Source organism: Bos indicus, chromosome 7 (genome assembly GCF_029378745.1).
Source record: "Bos indicus isolate NIAB-ARS_2022 breed Sahiwal x Tharparkar chromosome 7, NIAB-ARS_B.indTharparkar_mat_pri_1.0, whole genome shotgun sequence".
Lineage (NCBI taxonomy): Eukaryota > Metazoa > Chordata > Mammalia > Artiodactyla > Bovidae > Bos > Bos indicus.
The window spans coordinates 303,280-322,737 of record NC_091766.1 but is presented as its reverse complement, the minus strand read 5'-3'; the positions used below and the strand labels follow the sequence as shown (position 1 = coordinate 322,737).

The following is a 19,458-nucleotide window of genomic DNA, read 5'->3' as shown; positions in this document are numbered from 1 at the left end:
TGTGCATCTGGATTTTTAAAAAGTGATTACAAGGTTTTCTCTTAAAAAGGTAAATTTTGTGATATAGGGGCTTCTCTGATCGCTGAGTTGGTAAAGAATCCACCTGCAATGCAGGAGACACTGATTCTATTCCTGGGTCGGAAAGACCTACTGGAGAACGATAGGCTACCCACTCCAGTTTCCTTGAGCTTCCCCTATGGCTCAGATGGTAAAGAATCCGCCTGCAATGCGGGAGACCTAGGTTTGATCACTGGGTTGGGAAGAACCCTTGGAGATGTGAAAGGCTACCCACTCCAATATTCTGGCCTGGAGAATTCTTTGGACTGTATAGTTCATGGGGTCACAAAGAGTTGTACACGACTGAGTGACTTTGACTTTGTGATATAGAATCCTATTATTTTCTGTTGAACAATCATGATACAATAGTATTGAATTCAATGGTATTTAGTGAATAGTAGTTATATAATCACAATAGTAAAAGATGTTTATGTTTTCACAATCAATAACCAGACAAAAAATAAAAGATAATTACAATAATAAGCCATAATGAAACATGATTAATCTAACAATATAAAATAACTGCATGCTACTTCAGGGGTTAAGTAGAGTGATGTGGCAAGTGGAAGTCCATACATGCACACATTTTCATCCATCCGTCCAGTCTATGTCTTTTGTTTGGCACATTTAATCCATATATATTTAAAGTAATTATCCCTATGTATGATCCTATTACTATTTTCTTAATTATTTTTGGTTCACTTTGTGTAGGTCTTTTCCTTCTCCAGTGTTTCCTGCCTAGATAATTCCTTTAGTATTTGTTGTAAAGCTGGTTTGGTGGTGCTGAATTCTCTTAACTTTTGTGTGTCTGGAAAGCTTTTGATTTTTCCATCAAATCTGAATGAGATTCTTGTAGGGTAAGGTATTCTTGCTTGAAAGTTCTTCACTTTCATTCCTTTAAATATATTGTGCCTTTCGCTTCTGGCTTGTAGAGTTTCTGCTGAGAAATCAGCTGAGTTCCTTTGTATGTTATTTGTCATTTTTCCCTTGTTGCTTTTAATATTTTACCTTTGTATTTATTTTTCATCAGTTTGATTACTGTATCTTCTTGTCTTGACTATTTCCTTTCCCATGTTAGGAAAATTTTCAGCTATTATCTCCTCAAATTTTTTTTTTGGGGTCCTTTCTCTCTCTCTTCTTCTGGGACTCCTATAATGTGAATATTGGTGTGTTTAGTGTCCCAGAGGTCTCTTTGGGCTTCCCTTGTGGCTCATATGGTAAAGAATCTGCCTACAATGCAGGAGACTGGGTTCAATCCCTGGGTCTGGAAGATCCCCTAGAGAAGGGAATGGCTCCCCAGTTCAGTATTCTTGCCTGGAGAATACTATGGACAGAGGAGCCTGGAAGGCTACAGTCCACAGGATTGCAAAGAGTCAAATATGACTGAGCAACTAACACTTTCACAGAGATCTCTTAGGTTGTCTTTGTTTTTTTTTCATTAATTTTTCTATATTCTGTTCTGTGGCAATTATTTCTACCATTCTATCTTCCAGGTCACTTATCCCTTCTTCTGTCTCAGTCATTCTGTTATTGATTCCTTCCAGTGCATTGTTAATCTCTTTGTGTTTCTTCTTTATTTCTTCTAGGTCTTAGGTAAACATCTCCTGCATCTTCTCCATTGTTTTTCTGAGATCCTGGATCATCTTTATTATCACTATTCTGATTTCTTTTTCTGGAAAACCTACCACTTCATTTAATAATTTTTCTGGGGTTTTATCTTGTGCCTTCATCTGAAACGTAATCCCCTGCTTTGTCATTCTGATTAACTTTCTGTGTTGTGATTTTTGTTCTAGTTGCTGTGAGATTGTGGTTCTTCTTGCTTCTTCTGTCTGCCCTCTGGTGGATGAAGCTAAGAGGCTTGTTGTAAGCTTCCTGATGGGAGGGACTGGCAGTGGGAAAACTGGGTCTTGCTCTAGTGGGTAGGGCCATACTCAATAAAACTTTAATCCAATTATTTGCTAATGGGTGAGGTTGTACTCCCTCCCTATTAGTTGCTTTTCCTAAGGGGACCCATTCCCCTAGGTTCTATGGTGGGGTTAATGACAACATCCAAAAAGGCTTTTGCAAAAAGCCTCTTCCATGAGTCCTGCTGCCAGTGCCCCTCTCCCTGTGGTGAGCCACTGCTCACCAATACCTCCACAGGAGACCATGGAACACTAGCTAGTAGGTCCAGTTCAGTCTCCTGTAGGGTCACTGCTCCTTTCTTCTGGGTCTTGGTGTGCACACGATTTTGTCTGTGCCACGAGTGGAGTCTCTATTTCCCTCAGTCCTGTGGAAGTCCTGTAATCAAATCCTGTTGGCATTCAAAGTCATATTCCCTGGGAATTTCCAGTTCCTTCGCAGATTCTCCAGGCTGGGAAGCCTGATATCCAGTCTCAGAACCTTCACAACAGTAGAAAAACTCCTTTGGTATTATTGTTATCCAGTTTGTGGGTTGCCCACCCAGCAGGTATGGGATTTGATTTTATCGTGATTGTGTCCCTCCTACCTTCTCATTGCAACTTCTTTGTCTTTGGATGTAGGGTGTCTTTTGTTGTTGTTGAGTTCTAGCATCCTCTGTTGACATTTGTTCAACAGCTAGTTGTGATTTTGGTGTTCTCACAGGAGGAGATGAGCATACGTCCTACTCTGCCATTTTGAATCAATTCCAATAAAAAACATTGCTTAATTTTTTAATAAAGTGGTTGTTGTTGTTTAGTCACTTCGTTATGTCCTCCTTTTTTGTGACTCCATGGACTATAGCCGACTAGGCTACTCTGTCCATGGCATTTCCCAAGCAAGAATACTGGAGTGGGTTGCCATTTCCTTCTCCAAGGAATCTTCCCAACCCAGGGACCAAACCTGTGTCTCCTGCACTGGCAGTGGGTTCTTGCCACTGAGTCACCAGGGAACCCTTTTTATAAAGTGGCAGGTAGTAAACGTCCTCAGTATCACAGGGCACGTGGTCTCTGTGGCATCGACTCACGTCTGCTGTTAGAAAACAATCATCAGTCATAAACACATAAATTAATGATCATGGCTGTGTTTCAGTTACATTTCATTTATAAAAATAGACAGTTTGCTTACTCCTCTTGGACATGTCCTATTATTTTTTATAGCTAACTCTCATGTATTAGTACAAAATCCTAATACAATCAGAGTAATTCTTATTCACATTTATTTCCCCAGGTACCCATTCCCTCTTTATGGAGAAGAAAACTGCCCCTGGCCTCTTTCTCTACCCTTCCAGAAACATCCTTGGCAACCCCAAGATGTGTGTTTTATTGTGGGTTTCTAGTTCCTGTGTTCCTCTATTTCTCTCTTGTTATAATCATTTATTTGATGCTACAAATCCTTCGGTAAGTTCATGAGCAAGGGAAATCTCTTTATAATTGGCTTCAGTTCAGTTCAGTTCAGTTGCTCAGTCGTGTCCGACTCTTTGCGACCCCATGAATCCCAGCACGCCAGGCCTCCCTGTCCATCACCAACTCCCGGAGTTCACTCAGACTCACATCCATCGAGTCAGTGATGCCATCCAGCCATCTCATCCTCTGTCGTCCCCTTCTCCTCCTGCCCCCAATCCCTCCTAGCATCAGAGTCTTTTCCAATGAGTCAACTCTTCGCATGAGGTGGCCAAAGTACTGGAGTTTCAGCTTCAGCATCATTCCCTCCAAGGAAATTCCAGGGCTGATCTCCTTCAGAATGGACTGGTTGGATCTCCTTGCAGTCCAAGGGACTCTCAAGAGTCTTCTCCAACACCACAGTTCAAAAGCATCAATTCTTTGGCGCTCAGCCTTCTTCACAGTCCAACTCTCACATCCATACATGACCACTGGAAAAACCATAGCCTTGACTAGACAGACCTTTGTTGGCAAAGTAATGTCTCTGCTTTTCAGTATGCTATCTAGGTTGGTCATAACTTTCCTTTCAAGGAGTAAGCATCTTTTAATTTCATGGCTGCAGTCACCATCTACAGTGATTTTGGAGCCCAAACAAAATAAAGTCTGACACTGTTTCCACTGTTTCTCCATCTATTTCCCATGAAGTGATGGGACCGGATGCCATGGTCTTCGTGTTCTGAATGTTGAGCTTTAAGCCAACTTTTCCACTCTCCACTTTCACTTTCATCAAGAGGCTTTTGAGTTCCTCTTCACTTTCTGCCATAAGGGTGGTATCATCTGCATATCTGAAGTTATTGATATTTCTCCCAGCAATCTTGATTCCAGCTTGTGCTTCTTCCAGCCCAGCGTTTCTCATGATGTACTCTGCATATAAGTTAAATAAGCAGGGTGACAATATACAGCCTTGACGTACTCCTTTTCCTATTTGGAACCAGTCTGTTGTTCCATGTCCAGTTCTAACTGTTGCTTCCTGACCTGCATATAGGTTTCTCATGGGTGACTTTAATTTTAATAAAGGATTATTTTCACTACATTAAATTCTCAAAGCCTTTAAGGTGAGAACTGTTTTTATATTATGTGATGAGAAATTCTCTGTACCAGTTAATTGTGTCAAATATCTCTAAATTAATTCTAATTACTCCTACTTAAGGGCTTCCCCCGTGGCTCGGTGGTAAACAATCTGCCTGTAGTGCAAGAGACTCAAGTCTGTTCCCTTGGTCGGGAAGGTCCCCTGGAGGAGGGCCTGGCAGCCCACTCCAGTGTTCTTGCCTGGAGAACCCCATGGACTGAGGAGCCTGGTTGGTTACAGTCCATAGCGTTGCAGAGAGTGGGACATGACTGAGTGACTGAGCATGCATGCACTCCTGTTTAAAATAGGTTTCAACACACAACAACCTCCTTAAAGTTTCTATCTGAATGATTTGAAAAATTTAGACTTAGTTTCTGCCAACTATATTTTATTGGATAAATATCTGTATTGGATTCCTACTGCTGCTATAAGAAATTAACACAATAGTGGCTTAAAAACACACACACACACACACGCACACACAACAACAACTTTCTGTCTTAAACATATAGAAATCAGAAGCCTGAAATCTGGAGGGCTTAGATCTTTCAGGATGTTCCAGGTGAGAACTGAATTCCCTTTTCTATTGCAGTTTCCAGGGGCAACTTGCATTCTTTGGAGCATGGTGTTTCCTCCTTCTACAGTGCCAGTAGCACAGTCTTTAAATGACTCTCTGACTCCAAGTCTTCTTCCTCTCTCTTCCACACCCAGAGAATCATTGTGATCATATTAGTCCAAGGTGGATAATTCAGGCAAAATTGATATCTGAAATAGATGTATAGTAACTTTATTCCAACTACTATCTTTATCCTGCTATGGAAACAAATATATTCCAAAGTTCTTCCATTTAGCATAAGCCATCTTTTAGACTCCCTTAATCTGCCTACCACAAAGTTTTTTATTTTATTTTATCTTTATATTTTATTTGATGTGACAGAAGAGCTATTATATTTAAAATATCTGGACACATAATTTACCACCATCTATAAAGAGAGGCAGGTCAGGTGGTCTGCTATTCCCATCTCTTTCAAAATTTTCCACAGTTTATTGTGATTCACACAGTGAAAGGCTTTGGCATAGTCAATAAAGCAGAAATAGATGTTTTTCTGGAACTCTCTTGCCTTTTCCATGATCCACCAGATGTTGGCAATTTGATTTCTGATTCCTCTGTCTTTTCTAAAACCAGCTTGAACATCTGGAAGTTCAAGGTTCATGTATTGCTGAAGCCTGGCTTGGAGAATTTTGAGCATTACTTTACTAGCGTGTGAGATGAGTGCAACTGTGTGGTAGTTTGAGCATTCTTTGGCATTGCCTTTCTTTAGGATTGGAATGAAAACTGACCTTTTCCAGTCCAGTCCACTGCTGAGTTTTCCAAATTTGCTGGCATATTGAGTGCAGCACTTTCACAGCATTATCTTTCAGGATTTGAAATAGCTCAACTGGAACTCCATCACCTCCACTAGCTTTGCTCGTAGTGATGCTTTCTAAGGCCCACTTGACTTCACATTCCAGGATGTCTGGCTCTAGGTCAGGGATCACACCTTCGTGATTATCTGGGTCATGAAGATCTGTTTTGTACAGTTCTTCTGTGTATTCTTGCCATCTCTTCTTAATATCTTCTGCTTCTGTTAGGTCCATACCATTTCTGTCCTTTATCTAGCCCATTTTTGCATGAAATGTTCCTTTGGTGTCTCTGATTTTCTTGAAGAGATCCCTAGTCTTTCCCATTCTGTTGTTTTCCTCTATTTCTTTGCATTGATCGCTGAAGAAGGCTTTCTTATCTCTTCTTGCTATTCTTTGGAACTCTGCATTCAGATGTTTATATCTTTCTTTTTCTCCTTTGCTTTTCACTTCTCTTCTTTTCACAGCTATTTGTAAGGCCTCTCCAGACAGCCATTTTGCTTTTTTGCATTTCTTTTTTTTGCTTTTTTGCATTTCTTTTCCATGGGAATGGTCTTGATCCCTGTCTCCTGTACAATGTCACGAACCTCATTCCATAGTTCATCAGGCACTCTATCTATCAGATCTATGCATGTATTATTCAAACAACTATGACATAACAAACATGTTTTGTTTTAACATTAAATTTTACTGTCATCATCTTTGTGTCCCTATCTACAAACTGTATCAATTGGGTGTATGAGAGCGTCTGACAAACAAGTGACTCAGGAACGACAAAGACCTCCTGCCAGCATCTAACTGAGATTATTTCTAAAACCCACAGGCTGACCATGGCAGTCTAGTTGTCAAAGGTAATTGATTGTTAAATAAGGATAAAAGGTCCTCTTTAGAGTGGTTCAAGGAAATAGCCATGTATAATACCATAGAGATGTTTTCATTAATGGATAGCATTTTAAAATATATTCTATAATATTTTAAATTTGCATGCAAATTAAAATGCACTTTTTTTGTTGTAAACTTTTTGAGAAGTCTGACAAATTCACAGAGTTATGTTACCAAAAACATGATCAAAATACAGAACAGCTTGATAACTCTCCAAAATTCTCAGTTTTTTGTCTCTCTAGTTAATACCCTACCAATTTACTACCAGCTGACCAGTCCTCTGTCCATATGCCTTTTTCAAAGTGTCATATAAATGGAATCATAAAGCCTTTTAAGTCTGAATTTTAACTTTGCATAAATAATTTAGCATATTGCTGCCTGCATCAATATAGTTTGCATATTTATATTTCTTAGTAGTGTCTCGCACTATGTAATATACCAGAGTTTGTTTACTCATTCCTTGGGTGAAGAACATGTTGCTGTTTCCAGAATTTCACTGTTATAGCTGCCCTGAATGTTTGGTAATGGATTTTTGTGTAAATACAAGTTTTCATTTCTCTATAAATTGGGATTTCTGGATAAATGTGTTTTGTAAGTGTGCAATTACCTTTATAATGAACCACCAACCTTCAGAGAAGCTGTCTCAATTTTATTTTCTTTTTTAAAAAATTTATTTATTTTAATTGGAGGTTAATTACTTTACAATATTGTATTGGTTTTGCCATACATCAACATGAATCTGCCGCAGGTATACTCATGTTCCCCATCCCGAAACCCCCTCCCTCCTCCCTCCCCATACCATCCCTCTGGGTCGTCCCAGTGCATCAGCCCCAAGCATCCAGTATCATGCATCGAACTTGGACTGGCTATTCATTTCATATATGATATTATACATGTTTCAATGCCATTCTCCCAAATCATCCCACCCTCTCCCTCTCCCACAGAGTCCAAAAGACTGTTCTATACATCTGTCTCTTTTGCTGTCTTGCACACAGGGTTATCGTTACCATCTTTCTAAATTCCATATATATGCGTTAGTACACTGTATTGGTATTTTTCTTTCTGGCTTACTTCACTCTGTGTAATAGGCTCCAGTTTCATCCACCTCATTAGAACTGATTCAAATGAATTCTTTTTAATGGCTGAGTAATACTCCATTGTGTATATGTACCACAGCTTTCTTATCCATTCATCTGCTGATGGACATCTAGGTTGCTTCCATGTCTTGGCTATTATAAACAGTGCTGCGATGAATATTGGGGCACACATGTCTCTTTCCCTTCTGGTTTCCTCAGTGTGTATGCCCAGCAGTGGGATTGCTGGGTCACAAAGCAGTTCTATTTCCAGTTTTTAAAGGAATCTCCACACTGTTCTCCATAGTGGCTCTACTAGTTTGCATTCCCACCAACAGTGTAAGAGGGTTCCCTTTTCTCCACACCCTCTCCAGCATTTATTGCTTGTAGACTTTTGGATAGCAGCCATTCTGACTGGCGTGAAATGGTACCTCATTGTGGTTTTGATTTGCATTTCTCTGATAATGAGTGATGTTGAGCATCTTTTCATGTGTTTGTTAGCCATCTGTATGTCTTCTTTGGAGAAATGTCTGTTTAGTTCTTTGGCCCACTTTTTGATTGGGTCGTTTATTTTTCTGGAATTCAGCTGGGAGTTGGTGATGGGCAGGGAGGCCTGGCATGTTGCAATTCATGGGGTCACAAAGAGTTGGACACGACTGAGTGACTGAACTGAACTGATCTGAACTGAGGGCCAGAAAGCACCTTCCTTTTCTCGTCTTCCCCGTCCTTCTGTGCCTGCCCAGACTGCTGCAGCCCGTTCTTGGGGAGCAGACTCTTCGGGCTGACACTGGCAGCTTGCGGCTGGTTGGGCTGTGTAAAGAGTGAGGCCTGGTGAGCCTGTGCAAACCTGTCTGTCCGCAGGCTCCCTGAATGCCCCTTCCTGGGGGCTGGCCTTGCACAGCCCCAGGTTCAGGCTGGGGTTCACCTGGGAGAGAATGGCCGTAAGCTGGACCTTCCTGTAGTTGGAGATGATTGGGGCCCCAGCAGCCCTGGCCTCCCCAGGAAGGCAGGAGGACTTTTGCTTTGCCTCTGGTCAGGCCGTCTGGGCTCAGAGAGTACAGGCTGGCCCAGAGGCAGCATGTTTCCAGTCCCGGGGTACAAGCTGCAGGGAACAGAGACGAAGGACTCCATCCACCCACCTGGCACCGAGGAGCCGCACAATGCCCTGGGGCCCTTGGTTTGTGTTCTTGCCTTGTCTTCCACCTTCATCCATCCCCTTTCTCCAGATCAAGTTGATTCAGGAAGGGGGTGGGGTGCGTGGGGAGGTGCATGGAGGAGGTGGGGAGGGGGCGTTGGGATTAGCTCCCAACACTTCTCCATTTTACAACCCAGTTAGGCTGGTCCATAAATTGGAAATAATGAATGACACCATATGATCACAACCTTAATGCTGTAGCCCCAGCTATGAAGGCTCCATAGGCAATAACAATGAATTTACTGACTTCATTCATTAGCAAGTATCAAGTATTTTGCAGCTATAGATTTAGCTAATATATTCTGTTTAGTGCCTATTTCGAATGCCTCTCAGAGGAAGTTTGCTTTCACCTCTAAAGGGACACAAGATACTTTACTTGACTACTCATAGGGTATCTCAGTAGCTTGGCCATCTCATACAATTTTTTCAAGATATTAACTGCATTCAACTCCTTCTGGAAATATGGATATGACATTGTGTATAAATGGATTCAGGCTTCCCCAATGGCTCAGTGGTAAAGAGTCTGCCTGTTGAGCTGCAGGTTCAGTCCCTGGGTTAGGAAGATACCCTGGGGGAGAGTATGGCAATCCACTCCACAGAGGAGTCTGGTGAGCTGCAGTCCAGAGGGTCACAAAGAGTCGGACACGACTGAAGCAACTTAGGACTTATGCACACAAAGGGATTCGTTTGACAGATTCATTTAGGACCATGGGAGGAGGTCGTCTGGAGAAGGTGACATCTGGTTGACTGGCAAACTGGACCTGTGTACTCCTCACCCTCTCCTTTGTCTTTAGAATGTACATTCTGTCCATCATTCCTTCAGTGAGAAATATTTTCAAAGACCACACAAACAGTCTTGAGAGAGCAACTTGTTCAGACCATCTGAACGGTATACATGCTTGAAGCTGGTTAAGACCTCTATATAAATATTTGAAATTCTGACTGGTGGGTATTGAGATATACTTGTCTCACAGCCTCCCATGAAGAGCCCTATATATGAGACTATAAACAATAATTTGATGCTTATTCTAGAACATGAATTCAACTTTAATTCAATTGTATTTTACTGACCTGCCATAAAATTAATTCAACTTATTGGGATATCAGGGCTTCCCCAGTGGTTCAGTGATAAAGAATCCACCTACAGTGCAGGAGACCCAGGTTTGATCACTCGGTCAGCAAGATCCCCTGGAGGAGGAAATGGCAACCCACTCTGGTATTCTTGCCTATGAAATTCTATGGAAAGAAGAGCCTGGTGGGTTACAGTCCATGGGGTTGCAAAGAGTCAGACATGACTTAGAGACTAAACAACAAGAATATCTGGATATTGATACCAAGGATGAGAAGAATCAGGAATTTTTGTTTGATGATGGTTTACTGGAACCTGAGAGTCACAGTTTCCTGCACAGAGAGGAGTGTTACAAATTTACTGAGTAATGGGAGAATTTTTAAAAGAAAATTTAAATTTCTTAAAAAAACCCATATATACATGGTGAGAAACAGAGTACTAACATAATTGGAAATCTTAATTGCACAAAAATCTTTAAGAATACTGAAAGTTTACTTTTTCAGACTGACTTAGAGGCATACTAACTAGATTGCACTCATCTCACACGCTAGTAAAGTAATGCTCAAAATCAATACATGAACTGTGAACTTCCAGATGTTCAAGCTGGTTTTAGAAAAGGCAGAGGAACCAGAGATCAAATTGCCAACATCTGCTGGCTCATCGAAAAAGCAAGAGCGTTCCAGAAAAACATCTATTTCTGCTTTATTGACTATGCCAAAACCTTTGACTGTGTGGATCACAATAAACTGTGGAAGATTCTTCAAGAGATGGGAATGCCAGACAACCTGACCTGCCTCTTGAGAAACCTATATGCAGGCCAGGAAGCAACAGTTAGAACTGGACATGGAACAGCAGACTGGTTCCAAATAGGAAAAGGAGTACGTTAAGGCTGTATATTGTCACCCTGCTTATTTAACTTATATGCAGAGTACATCATGAGAAACGCTGGGCTGGAAGAAGCACAAGCTGGAATCAAGACTGCTGGGAGAAATATCAATAACCTCAGATATGCAGATGACACCACCCTTATGGCAGAAAGTGAAGAGGATCTAAAAAGCCTCTTGATGAAAGTGAAAGTGGAGAGTGAAAAAGTTGGCTTAAAGCTCAACATTCAGAACATGAAGATCATGGCATCCGGTCCCATCACTTTATGGGAAATAGATGGGTAAACAGTGGAAACAGTGTCAGACTTTTTTTGGGGGGGGGGGCTCCAGAATTACTGCAGATGGTGATGGCAGCCATGGAATTAAAAGATGCTTACTCCTTGGAAGGAAAGTTATGACCAACCTAGACAGCATATTCAAAAGCAGAGACATTACTTTGCCAACAAAGGTCTGTCTAGTCAAGGCTATGGTTTTTCCAGTGATCATGTATGCACGTGAGAGTTGGACTGTGAAGAAAGCTGAGTGCTGAAAAATCGATGCTTTTGAACTGTGGTGTTGGAGAAGACTCTTGAGAGTCCCTTGGACTGCAAGGAGATCCAACCAGTCCATTCTGAAGGAGATCAGCCCTGGGATTTCTTTGGAAGGAATGATGCTAAAGCTGAAACTCCAATGCTTTGGCCACCTCATGTGAAGAGTTGACTCACTGGAAAATACTCTGATGCTAGGAGGGATTGTGGGCAGGAGGAGAAAGGGACGACAGAGGATGACATGGCTCGATGGCATCACTGACTCCATAGATGTGAGTTTGAGTGAACTCTGGGAGTTGGTGATGGACAGGGAGGCCTGGAATGCTGCAATTCATGGGATCGCAAAGAATTGGAAACGACTGAGCAACTGAACTGAACTGAACTGAGCTAGATTATATAGCTGTCTCTGGTGCCATCTATTGTCTGAAAGATGCAAGAATTCTAGCTTCTTGGGTATATGGAAAACACTTTTTAAGTTCATTCTTCTCAAGCAATGCCAATGTGCATTTGCTAGGAAAGTCTGTTTTCTTAAGGCTTATTTATGGTAAGCATTTAAGTATTTGAGTGGAAGTAGCATATATTTTCTTGATGACCCCCTTTACCACATTATTTGCAAGTTTCAAACCAAAGATACTTCATACAAACCCTTTTGACCTTGTCACTTTTCATCCAACTCTTTGCTTTTCAAAATTCAATGTATCAATAAATCCACTCAATAAGTTGTTAATTTAGATGTATTTTTCAGTTCTATTTTATTTTCTAAGGTTTCCAATCATTTGTGGAATGTCTCCCAACTTTTGTCATTTTCAATTTTTTTTTGGACAATTTTCTTTAGGATGTTTTTAGAATTATTTTTAAACTCTTGCTTGCCAACTCCAATTTTGGTTCAATGTGTATTTGCTTTTGGCATTTTCCCTCTTGTATGGGCATAAAATCTTTCCTGTTATCATGCTTAGTAATTTGTTTATTACATGCCATACAGACTACAAAGATGTTCTACAGAATTTCTCAAATCAATGAAGCTTCAACTATTTTTCTGATGCAATTAAGAGTGACAAGCTCCATTCAATAGAAAACGGATTCTTTTGGTTTTGGCAACATGCACTGTGTCTCCAGTTCACCCCTCTTACTAGGACATAATGACCTAAGACTTTCACATAAGTACTTAAGCTTTCTTGGAGTCTCTTCAGCACGAAAGTAATATAGAATTGTCTACTCTTGTATTTCAGAGGTTTTTGACATATCTTTAACCCCCCACTCCAAGCAATTTAAAATTTGGCAAATGCTGTGAAGGGAAGACAGCTCTGTGTTTGTAGCCATGCAAATTTCCAGTTTGGGTACTCTAGTACTGTGTAATTACCAAAAGTTCTGCAATTGTTTCTGAGAGCAGCTGAAATATCATTGTTTAGTGAAACTGTCCAGAGAAGGAAATGGCAACCACTCCAGTACTCTTGCCTGGAAACTCCCATGGATGGAGGAGCCTGGTGGGCTGCAGTCCATGGGGTCACTGAGGGTCGGACACGACTGAGCGACTTCATTTTCACTTTTCACTTTCATGCATTGGAGAAGGAAATGGCAACCCACTCCAGTGTTCTTGCCTGGAGAATCCCAGGTACAGGGGAGCCTGGTGGACTACCGTCTATGGGGTTGCACAGAGTCAGACATGACTGAAATGATTTAGCAGTAGCAGCAGCAATGAAACTGTCATACAAAACGCACATAAGAACAATCAAGTTGAAAATGGAAAACTGTATTTGCTAACTGGGATGGTTTTATCTTCTTTTGATGCTCTCAGGCATAAGACTCTTATTTTAAAGTCCTTCTGAGACTTTCCTGGTGGTCCAGTGGTTAAGAGTCTACCTGCCCCTGCAGAGGACATGGAATCAATCCCTGGTCCAGGGAGATAACCACAAGCCAAAGGGCATCTAAGCCATGCACCCCAACTGTTGAGCCTGTGATAAAAAACTTAAACTTGTTTGCTCAGTCGTGTCTGACTCTTTGCAACCCCATGGACTGTACCTGCCGGGCTCCACTGTACATGGGATTCTCCAGGCAAGAATACTGGAGTGGGTTGCCATTTCCTTCTCCAGGGGATCTTCCCAACCCAGGGATCGAACCTGGGTCTCCTGCATTGCAGGCAGATGCTTTATCCTCTGAGCCAATATTAGAGCCCAAATTCTAGAGCCCATGGTCTGCAACAGAAAGTACCCCCACTCTCTGCAACTAGAGAAAGCCCATGCACAGCAAGGAAGACCCTGCACAGCCAAAAGTAAACAGACAGGTAGATAGATAATTTTTAAAAATAAAGTCCTTTCATCTTCTCAGAAAGCACCTATGATAACAGGTTCTATAGTAGCCTCCGCTGGTCTCACCCTTCAGTGCAACAAAATATATTACATTTCAGTGCTGAGGGTATCAAGTAACATTTTTAGGAACTTCCATGTGGTTTTGAAATAATTTAAATGAGAGCTACATTTTAAAATATATGAACTATTTAAAAGAACCTTTACAGTATCAGAGTATAGGACTCTAGTGGGATTTCAAGTGTCAGGAAAAAAACAACCACAATATTACTGACAGTAAAAATTGCCTCTTCAAACTAATGCTAACAGAATTGCTATTATAATTACGAAGTTGTTTCAAAATAATAATTCACAATAACCTACTAATTATTCCCTAGGAATCTCTTGGAAATGAACATGTTTGGAACCTTCGGTTATTAGGTCCCTAACTACCTGCGAATGTATATAAAAGTCCTTGGTTCTATTGGTGAAATTATTTATCTAGGTAATAGGAAAATGTCTCCTCCTTTGTAAGTAGCTTATGTGTTTACCAGATTGGCTTTATTGATGCAAAAATAGACTTTTATGGATCTGAGATCACTGACATGTGTCAAAATAGTTACAAAATCATATGTATTAGCATATTACCCACAAATAAATCTACCTGTGCCATTCTTCTGTAGCTTCTACAGGTATCTGAGACACTTACCTTTTTAAAATATTTTCTTTTTTGTTAACAGAAATAAACTGAAACATGATAGTTTCAATTAATTTATTTTCTATTCTAACATTGTTTTGCTATATATTTATGAAAAAATTAGCAAATCACTTCAGTTTGATTGAATCTTTTTGGTCATTCCCATTGAAAAGCAAGAATCCAAGATTCACTCTCATCTCTGACTTTTCCCTTCGTGCTTCTCTCCTCACTCACGTTTCTCTACGTGGATGGTGGTGGTGGTGGTAGAGTTGATTTAGTTACTAAGTCGTGTTCCACTCTTTGCAACTGAGGCCCTGCCAAGCTCCTCTGTCCATTGGATTTCCCAGGTAGGAATACTAGAATGGACTGCCATTTCTTTCACCAGGGAATGTTCCTGACCAGGGATCAAACCCAGGTCTCCTGAATCGTAGGCATTCTCCTGCATTGTAGGCAGATTCTTTAAGGGTTGAGCCACCAGGGAAACCCTTCTTAGTTTATTGGACGGGATGCTCGCTGTGAGTCCCCGAGAGTAATGGACTGTGTTTTCAGGAAATAACTTGAGTCATTCTGCGCTGCCTTCAGCAAGTCTGCACCACAGCCTGTCTCATGGAGGCCACACTGTTAATTCTCTAACCACCTTCATGGTTGTCGTTGTGAGCTTTGACTTCACACATATCTGAATTTGAATTATACCTGTCAACTACTTGCGGACTGACTTGGAACATTAAGCTTCAATGTCCCCATGTAACATACGGAATCAGTAATGAGAATCTAGCTTACACAGCCCATCTGTCTTGAAGTTTTGGAGGCAGGAGCCTGGGCTCCAATCCTATTTTCATCACGTCTTAGCTCTCCAGCTCTCTGTGCTTTAGCTCCCTCAACTGTAAGAGAAATACTACAGTGACAGCAACTGCTGTGAAACTTTGTTAGTATACTTTTGTGTGACAAGTAAATAAATTATATGTAAAGTGTTTAGAATATTGCATTTCACATCACAATCATTATATAAATGATAACTATTATTTTAAAAAACCTAGTGACATAGTTCTAATTATTAGCTAGGGATAAGTGAGAGCAGTGGGTTGTTTCTGTTGTTGTTTAGTCGTTAAGCTGTGTCCGACTCTTTGTGACCCCATGGAACTGTAGCCCATCAGGCCTCTCTGTCCATGAAATTCTCCAGGCAAGGATACTGGAGTGGGTTCCCACTTTCTTCTCTAGAAGATCTTCCCAGATCAGGGATTGAACCCACATCTCCTGCTTTGGCAAATGGATTCTTTACTGCTGAGCAGAGAGCAGTGGAGTAATTGAAACTAATCTTCACTCTTTACCTATTATTTGCCAATCTATCTAAAGTAAAACAGCAAGAAAGTATAGATAGATAGTTTTCCTCATTTAACCTGGCAGAGAAACCACGTGAAATACTGTTGTCATTATTATAGTAAAATTTTAAATATATATGTTATATATAATAATATACATATAGTATATGTATTAAGTATAACAGATTCTCTCTCTCTCTCTCTCTCTATATATATATATATATATACACACACACACACACATAATTGTGCAAGGTCATACAGTCCACATGGCTAATATGAGATTCTAACCAAATGCTTATTAACTCTAAATTTAGGTCATATCATTTCTGAACACTCTGATTATGTTGAAAACAGGCAAAATAAGGATAAATTAACTACTATCCTAACAAGGTACTGCATCTCATTCACACTCTTTGAGGTAATAACATAAGACAGTATCCTAACCCTTCTAATTCTCTTAGACTTTTCTGTGCCTATGTTATAGCATACTTTTAGTGATTAGATGATATTACAACAATGAAGTTCTTAGCTCTGTACTGTCTCAATAATTTTATATAAGTGAGAGAATGACCCCAACCATTTGTTCTAGCCAACTGTGGCAGTAGTAACAAAGCTCATTGGAGGTTTCACTTGCTTGTTTTATAGATTTCCAAGTCATCCTTCAAGGCTACAATAAAAAGTCTTATATTTCAAAGTCATGTTCAAATTATCCTTGCTTCCAGAAAATTTCTGAGATTACAGAAACAGAAGTTGACAAAATTCTTAGGCTCAACATCCTGAATTATACTAGGATAAAAATTAAATGCAGCTATTTGTGTTTGCTCACATATATAATTAGTGAGGAGGCTATATAGAGTAATTTTTAAAAATGAGAAGTTAATACTAATTTTTTTGCCCACTTTACTCAGTCATCTTATATTTATGCTGTGCTTACTAGAAGCCAAGAAGATAAAGAATGCCAAAGAGAAAAGCAGTTAATTACTTTAATCTCCTTAACTTAGTATCTTGACAGGATTTAAGGATTTGCCTTAAACTTGTCACTTTCTAAAACATGCTCTCAGCTGATGTTTACTGACATTTGCTTTAATTTCACTAATCACTTTTGCTTTTATTTTTTTTAAATAGCTGAAGTATATTTCATTGCATCATTCTAATCACAATCAAGAGTACAACACACTGCTATTTATTAAATACTGGACAGAAGGAGTACATTGTTCTAGAGTTATCATTGCAAGATGTACTCAAGTTAACATACTTTTAATAACAGATATATTTTCTCTCTTATCATCATCTCATTTATTACTTCATTATTCATTTACTTCTCTGTAGTAGCTATAGGTCTATACTTGAGAATTAAAAAGTAAGAAATATGAGATGTTATCTGCACATGTCTGTCCAGTGGAAGAACTAGCTATTAATCAAACAAAATAAAACTATCAACCATGAGATAAAGCTACTAAATTCTGAAATATGTTTCTCAGGATTTATATTTGGAAGGATATTTGGTCTGGGACTCTTGATTGCTTGTTTGTTTGTTGAAACAACAAAATAACCTTATAATTATATCTAATTTTTTTCTCTATCAACATAGCATCTTAGGATGTTAGAATTCTCATAAGAAGAAAACAGCACAGAATATGACTTTTAAGATGGAAACTATACCTTGGTGACTGAATTTATTCTGTTAGGGTTTCCAACTTGCCCTGAACTGCACATTGTCCAGTATCTCCTGTTTCCGACTTTGTACTCTATGATTTTAATGGGGAACGTTGGATTGATGATGTTAATCAGGGTTGATCTGCATCTTCAAATGCCCATGCATTTTTTCCTTAGTAATCTATCCTTTGTAGACCTTTGCTATTCTTCAGTCATCATTCCCAAAATACTTGTCAACTTCCTCTCTCAGAACAAGTCAATTTCCTATCACAGCTGTGCCCTGTAGTTTTATTTCTTTTGTACTTTCGCAGATACGGAATCCTTTATCTTGGCTGCCATGGCGTGTGACCGCTATGTTGCCATATCCCTTTACTGTACACGGTTGTGATGTCTTGGGGCATCTGCATATGGTTGATCGTCTTGTCATACTTTGGAGGCAATATGAGTTCCCTGGTGCACACATCCTTTGCGTTTACTCTGAAATACTCTGATAAAAATGTCATTAATCATTTTTTCTGTGACCTTAAGTTATTGTGCACAGACACGTCACTTAATGAGTGGCTTCTCTCCCCATAGGGCAGCTCAGTGGAAATTATCTTCTTCATCGTTTTCATCATCTCCTACTTTAACAGTCTGCTCTCAGTCTTAAAGATCCATTCTTCCAGCAGGAGGAAGAAGACCTTCTCTACCTGTGCTTCTCACCTGACATCCGTGGCCACCTACCAGGGAACTCTGCTCTTCATTTACTCACGACCCAGCTACCTGTATTCTCCAAACACTAATAAAATCATCTCAGTGTTCTACACCATCATCATCCCAATGCTGAATCCTTTGATTTATAGTTTGAGAAACAAAGACGTAAAAGACGCTGCTAAAAATGTCTTAAAACCAAAGATAAATCCCTCCTGAGATATAAGGTTCCAGGATTCATCTAAATCCCTGATTACAAACTCCAGCTTGTATGTGTGTATGCTCGGTCATGTCCAACTCTTTGCAACCCTATGGACTATAACCTGTCAGGCTCTTTTGTCCTTGAAATTATCCAGACAAGAATACTGGAGTGGATTGCTATTTCCTCCTCCAGGGAATCTTCCCCACCCAGGGATGGAACCTGTATCTCTTGCTTATCCTGCATTTACAGGTGGATGTTTATCCCTGCAGTGCCTGGGACAAACTGTAGCTAAGAACCTGCCACAACCTTGCCAGCACATACACAACTTCTCACACAAACATTTTATCAAACACTTGTTTTTTTATTTTTTATTTTTAAATTTTATTTTATTTTTAAACTTTACAATATTGTATTAGTTTTGCCAAATATCGAAATGAATCCGCCACAGGTATACCTGTGTTCCCCATCCTGAACCCTCCTCCCTCCTCCCTCCCCATACCCTCCCTCTGGGTCGTCCCAGTGCACCAGCCCCAAGCATCCAGTATCGTGCATTGAACCTGGACTGGCATCTCGTTTCATACATGATATTTTACATGTTTCAATGCCATTCTCCCAAATCTTCCCACCCTCTCCCACAGAGTCCATAAGACTGTTCTATACATCAGTGTCTCTTTTGCTGTCTCGTATACAGGGTTATCGTTACCATCTTTCTAAATTCCATATATATGCGTTAGTATACTGTATTGGTGTTTTTCTTTCTGGCTTACTTCACTCTGTATAATAGGTTCCAGTTTCATCCACCTCATTAGAACTGATTCAAGTGTATTTTTTTAATGGCTGAGTAATACTCCATTGTGTATATGTACCACAGCTTTCTTATCCATTCATCTGCTGATGGGCATCTAGGTTGCTTCCATGTCTTGGCTATTATAAACAGGGCTGTGATGAACATTGGGGTACACGTGTCTCTTTCCCTTCTGGTTTCCTCAGTGTGTATGCCCAGCAGTGGGATTGCTGGGTCATAAGGCAGTTCTATTTCCAGTTTTTAAAGGAATCTCCACACTGTTCTCCA

At 40.1% G+C, this 19,458-nt stretch overlaps 1 pseudogene; it reads left to right on the top strand.

The window, feature by feature from the left end:
- Positions 1-18,403, top strand: part of LOC109560797 (olfactory receptor 5I1-like) — a 35,893-nt pseudogene extending 17,490 nt beyond the window's left edge.
- The last annotated feature ends 1,055 nt before the right edge of the window (positions 18,404-19,458 follow it).